Source organism: Perna viridis, chromosome 3, assembly GCF_037379345.1.
Source record: "Perna viridis isolate PV_CMFRI_1.1 ecotype Kerala chromosome 3, ASM3737934v1, whole genome shotgun sequence".
In the NCBI taxonomy this organism is placed as follows: domain Eukaryota; kingdom Metazoa; phylum Mollusca; class Bivalvia; order Mytilida; family Mytilidae; genus Perna; species Perna viridis.
The window spans coordinates 29,768,181-29,775,369 of record NC_142447.1 but is presented as its reverse complement, the minus strand read 5'-3'; positions in this window follow the sequence as shown (position 1 = coordinate 29,775,369).

Here is a 7,189-nt window from a genome sequence, read left to right as displayed (position 1 = left end):
TTTTGAAAGTGAATCTCCCCCAGCGCAGGTAGAGAGTAGAGTATTGCTTAGTGAATTAAGTTCATTTCACCTTTTTCTGAGTGGAAATAGCTAATGTTTTGAGCAGATTGCTGCTTAATCTTAAAAAACCTGACCTCCATATTGAGTAAATGAAATGATAGTAGATTTCATTGTTCTTCCTATTAAATAATGCCTAGAGCAAACATCTTTTCCTTTGTAAGTATATAAGAGAAGAGTTCTATATGATTTAGGATTTGTTACATTGGTATAACAGGGATTTGAAAAAAATATTTATGTAAACGGGTGACAGAAGTCATGTTAAAAACTGAATGAAATATTTGATAGAGCATCTTAAAGATAAAAATAGTATATGCTTTTCTTGTTAAATACTAATTAAATATCTTGATTCAGAATCCATTACTATAGATATATAGACATATGGATTTTCCAATGTGTTCACCATTGTACTAATTGAAGGGCAAAAAAACAGGTATAATCATATTTCATTCATTATCTTTAATTAGATGTACTAATATACATGTATTACTAGGATTGCATAGTTAATGGTCAGTATATCATGATTTCTTTTTGATTACAGTTTAAATCATGGTTCTGTTGATATCCCTATGTCTACTGTTAAAAGCTCAATGTTAAATATTAGTAGTGTTATACTAGTAATTGGTGAATTTTTTTAATGTCAGTTTGAAAAATACATCATTTTAACACCTGGTATACTCTATATTAACTTGTTAATTTGTTAGTTAAGTATACATACAATCTCTAATTACATTTAATACTGGTATTGTGAAACATGTTATAACTTTGGACTTTAAAATTGGTTTGGTTTAGACTTATGTTCCATTTACCAGGGTTAAAGTACATTTAAATTGAAATAAAGGGAATTTTTAATAGTGTCTGGTTTAGAGTGGTTTTCAGTTTACCCAGGATTTGGTTTAGACAAGTTTCACAGCATGTGGTAATTAGATTCAGTTGGTTACGCTAACTATTTATCATGGTTTACTACCTCCAGTTATCAGAATCATAATAAAGTAAGTTGTAGAAGACAGATTGTCTTTTATAACATCTACCTCTGTGATTACCATCCTTATTGGTTTCTATCTTTTGTGCCTTTTACTATCATTCATTTAAAGTGAAATCTGTCAAACCCAAATTCTTTTGAAATCAATAGTCCTTTTTCATATTTACAGAATGCAAGCCATATTAGCAAGTTTTTTAGAGACATAACCCACCAACACAAAATAACCTGGTTGGTGGTCTTATTGAGGAAAGGAAGAATAGTGATCATTTGTATTTAAAATTTTAACTTTTTTCACTTTGGTAAGTAGCCGAATGGTTTGAAATAAGTTATTCAAAAGTTCAAGTTCACAGCTCCAATAAGTCAAATATTTAAATTTGAAGTTGCTCCAATCATACAATAAACCAGTCTGTCGGGTTGCAGAGTTACTTCCAATTACTAAAAATTATGAAAAAAAAACGAAATCAGTATTGGGAATATGAAAAAGGTCTATTATGTTATCTAAGCAATTTTTGTGAAGATTTCTGGCAGTTCAGTATAGACAGGTTTTTTGTAATGGAACAAGATCTCGTCAAAAAAACATTTTAGTATGTACAAGTTTCATATGTCACTATTTAGTATGCAGTTGCTTTGTTCTACCATATTTTGTGATTTAAATGTGTTATATTTCTTTCCTGGCACAGTCCATATTCTCTCTATTCGATTAGTGAAATTTTAGCTCATAAAATCTACACAATTGCATTATATGTATTTCTGTAAATTTTGTAATTGGTATATATTTTGAGTTAAATTTCAAAAATTTATGTATCAATGAATAGTTTTCAGAACAATACATATGATATTTAACTTATTTTTTTTAAATATTTTGCTAGTGCCACAATAAGCAGTATGGAAAAACAGAAAAAATACATTTGCCTTATGAAGCAATTATTTACTTTCTTTCTCTTGTTCGTTTAAATTTAAATGTGTTTTTCATTGTCCTTTTTATGCTAAGGTGAATCAAGAAATTCTTAAAAAGGGGTGGGGCTTCAGTAATCTTATTTTTTTTTTTCTATATTCTCGACTTGCGGACCATCATTTTGTCAACATTTATCTCCCTTTGGAGCAGGTGTCTATTCGGAACACGTAAGGTTTTCCATCTGATATCGACGATACTTTAGAAAATCTCAAAAGTCAAAAGGGAATTTCTCGTTCTACTGACCCTGCCATAAATTTTTACCCGGGATACAAATGAAAATCATCCTTGTGTAACCTACCAACAAAATGAAAACTCTGTAAATTTTAGAAACACCGTTGTGTTTGTCTGCTGGGGATTCCATTTTCATTCGTGTTACCTCTTTTTTCTGCACCTGAATCCAAACATCGATCAGAGAGACTTCGAAATTATACCTGCTCTTACGGGAGGTAACTCTGCAAAAACACGATAAAATATGGCTGCATCCTGAGCTCCAAAAGTAGGGAATAATCAACTAATTTTTCTTTGTGGCATAAAGGTGCTTCCCCTTGGATCTGTCTATGTTATGACAAGTAATATAATCAGGTCTAGAACTAAGTAATATAATCAGATCTGGAAATACTTCTTCGGTATTCATGATCAGATATATTTGTAGGTTGTTATCATATAAGCTGCCTGGCATGTTTATTGTGGTGTGTTGCTCTATATGCAGAATTAATCGTGGGGATTTCTTTAAGGAGGTAGACCAAGGGTGTGACATAACTCTTGACGTCAGTGATATGTTTTTATCATATTCAATTTCACCAAGCCTATCAAGCTTTCATTTGAAACAGAATGAAATCAATCCAAGTTACTTTGATGCTTACATGAGATTTGAATACAAACATTCCAATGAATTGTAAGTTTTGTGTCCCTTACCTTAGGTCTACTTCCTTAATCGATATAGAACTTTACTGATTTGTATTTAGAAAGGAGATGTTATAGTCTTAATTTGTTGTAGATTTTGTTATCTATTTATACTATTAAAATAACAAAGCAGAAATAAATCTGTGAAATTGAAATGGGTTTTTCATCCTTCAGGATCAAATACCTTATGTCACCGGTCTATAACTGGAACTTCCCTACTATTTCTGAACACTACACAAAAATGTAGTCCATATGTAATTCCATTTATATCATTCAATACCTCTTATATAACAAGTAAATAGGTTTGTTGCAATTTATCAGCTCAATAATATTCTGTTATTTATGCAAATAAAATTAAGATCTAGTCTTCATATCAACACAAGATTTAAGTTACTCCTTTTTGGCCTTGAAAGATATTTAGTAACAAATTTACAATTAGGGAATTTATTTCTTGCAGTTATGTATCTAGAAGGATTAAATTTGTTAAATATTTTAATTTTAACACACTTATAAGTCAAATTATCCATCCTATCATTAATATTTTCCCATTTCCCATTTATAAACAGGAAGTGAAGAGTATGATTTTAATTAAGTAAAATTGGCGGGAAAATTCAAATTGATAAAAGTGTCTAGTTTTGAAAATCTTGTGTGAAGGAAATTATTTTCTTAAGGTGATATTGGTTTTATGTAAGTATAATTGTTACGTAGGATAAATACTCTGTTAATATAGCTTTTAAGCGTAAATGCACATTAACTTTTTTATAGATTGAAAAGAGAAATTAAGGGAACCAAGGTTATAGTGGTAATCAAAAGAAAGTAATCCAGGGACAAAGACCAGACATGGAAAACAGACATACACAACAAAGAACATAAAGTAACTAAAATCATACATACAAAGTAACAAAAGCAAATGAGCAACTCGGACTCCACTAAAAACTGGGAGCATGGACCAGGTGCACCAGTAGGGTAAGCGTCCTCTGTTTTTCTAGAAAAACCAGCCGAGTTGCTCATAAAAAGTCAAGTCTGTGGTAGACAAACGAGGAAAGGAAAACTATGACCTGTTGAATAAATCAGTTTTCATGGTGCTGATGGATACACCATAACGATCCACGAGTTCATGATGATGACCATAAAACTTCTGTAGTGATGACTTCAATCTTGTAGCAACATAACCCAGTTCCAGAAGCCAATTTGTTAGAGTTCTAGCACGATACAAAAAAGTCTGCATAGTTTCAGCAAGCTCTGGCATAACGTATGAGTTGTGATATGAACACTCCATATGCAGGTGCCGAAGGGATGTTGCCACAGATGAAAGGAAAGTTGACAATTCTGAATGAAAAGTCACCCTGTTTGTTGTAAAGTTCGATTTCTAAGTGTAGGTCAAGATATGAGGCTGACTTCACAGTGTCTGTAGTATCCTTTATCTCAAGTTCTTTTGGGTAGATGCGATGTATCAAATCCCCGAAATTCGGATTGTTTAAAGATAATACGTCATCTATGTAGCGGAAACTGAGATTGAAGGAACTAGCCAAACGATATTCTTTCTGTCTGATCAGATCAGCTATAAAGTCAGCCTCATAAGAGTGAAGGAATAGGTCAGCAAGTAAAGGAGCACAATTTATTCGCATTTTGTAAACATCTTCCTCTGTATATTTGGAAGATTATTTAGAATTATTTCTTACAAAGTATGAGGAATCTCTACCAAGAACTATATATTTGTATCTAGGTGTACCACTTTTTTTGGAAAAACAATGATGTATAATGTTTTTAAGTCGGGATTTTAACTGATTATGGGGAATAGAAGTATACAGTGTTGAAAAATCATAGGTTTTAATGCTATTTTATTCAGATAATAGTCTTGAACTGATTGTCTCCAAAAGATTTTTCGAATTTTTCAGGATCCACATTGAATTAATACCACTACGGGAGTAACAAGTGTTGTGGTAGGACTGCAGACCCTCTTTGACAGTTGTGAGTATAGAAATTAAAAGTTTTGAAAGAGGTTTGGTGGTACATTTTGCAGATCCAGCTATGAAACGTGGTTAGTATAGATTCTTGCGGAGTTTAGGAATCCAGTACATAGACGGTAAATCACAATCATCGTCCTTGGTAGAGAGACCAAAAGAGGATAGCACAGATTTATGGTTTTCCACAATCTCTTCTTTGGAGAGAGTGGTAGCAGTATAGGTCTTATCACTGCTAATATTTTCTATGTCTACCTCTGATAATAAACATTGGATGTAAAAGGTTTTGCAGACAAAAACAATGTTGTTTTAGGCTTTGTCTGCTGGTATGACAACATATTTGTCATGTATAGTAGACAATGTTTTTGCTACATTGGGGTCTTTGAAAACTGATGTAGCCTTGGCACTCATTGACCTACTAGTACTTAAAACTTTCATTCGTTTCAAAATTAAAAACCTCACGGCCTTTAACCACTCTGACAGAGAATCAATGTCTTCTTGTTCTCATTTTATCCATTTTCTTGCATAGTCCTCGACGGCATCCATAAGAACTATAAAGTTATAATTCCAATTTACGGAGCGTGGGTCACGGTACTTGGGCCTTTAGAAAGGATATTACGCAGAGATTCATTTTCGATAATGGTAAGATCTCCCGTAACGACGTGACTACAAGGGCCATATTTGAATGGAGAGGTTTTGCAAGAACAGTCAGGTGGTTTAGCCTTGAAGTCCTCAATCTCAACGTTCTGCAATAGCCTTTTATAATTGAAAATTTTGGATGCAATGGGTGGCATTGGGAAAAAAGGTGAAATGGAACAAAATATGTAAATGTGTGTGAAGTTGGATCAGTAGTATAGATTGACTTTGAGTTTATACATATTAAAAAGGACAGATTTTAATAGTATTTAAAATGCAATTTATAGTCACAATTTTATTTAAAATCATAAAATCTTTGAAATTTTTATTCATGCTACATTTTTCACAAGAATCAAAAACCACCAGTGCTATCAGCACTTTGATTATTTTTTTCCTATATTCTTTAAAAAATGATTGTAGAACTTAAATTGAATGTCAAAATGTTAAGAAATAGATCATAATATATACTCTTGACTTTTTATGTGACCAGAATTTTCTTTTGATCATATAATGGTATGGCACTATTAATGTTGTTCTCTTGGTTTTGATGTCATGAAAATCAGTTGATTGGTCTTTATAACAAAGTTCCAAACCACAAAAGAAATTTTGGTTTTGATTTTAGGGGTTAAGGCCCCCTACCCTTATGATATTAGGGCCAAAGAAAGCACTTCTTAGAATTTAACTATATAACTCCAGTAAAAGCATGGGTACATCTATGTTACTTCTTCACAATATTCTATACCATAATAGGTTAGGCTTGGATTGATCTAGAAACATTTAGGAATGAGGGGCCATTTTCCTGATGACTTGACAACAACTTGACTAGAAGTATTTGGCTCCTCTTCAAATTGTATCCAAGGTACCATACCACCAAAGGAAGGCTTGAATTAATTTTGGGTGTTACGGCATATACCAATAAGGAATTTTGGGCTAGAAAACAAGCATTTTCCCCAATTAAATGGATCTCTTTCAAATTGTGCTGCAAGTTGCCACACCTCAAAAAGAGACTGAGAATGATTTTTTGGGTGGTGACTTGAGCCAATTAGAATTAATCATAGGTCAAACCTTGAACAATTGGGAAAAACATGCGAACAATTTTCAAACTATATACTGATCATGATTCCGACCAGAATTTAAAAAAAAGCCATAGAACTAAAACTGTAAACAATTTATACGAAGTTAAATATACTTATTTCAGACCTTTAATTCCTATGCACTAACATTCAAGTCAATTCTACAAGAACCATGTGTCTACAGATGACATTACCATGCCATTAAACAACTGCATAAATATTTTATGGCTATATAATGGTATCATCCTGGTATCTTTATTGTTGGAGTCTGTTAAACTTTTGTTTATTGTGGTAACTTGATAAAACTTATTTGAAATTTTAACACAACATTCCTATGAACATGGTGAATTTTTTGCCCACTCCTTGTGAAAACAAGTGGCTAAAACGGTGAAAATTAGTATTATCATTAGAATTGTTAATTTGATCCAAATTTGATGTTTTAGATGTCAATGTGTCCCTTTTGAAAATCTGTCTATACAAAATCAAGTTATGCCCCCAAAAATTGTTTATTTTTTGGTTCAATCTTGATTTTCTTTTGTTATTATTAGATTTCTCATTAAAATCTGTGGATGAATTTTTCAATCAGATTTCAAATATGTCTTAGGGTTTTTGAGTTACC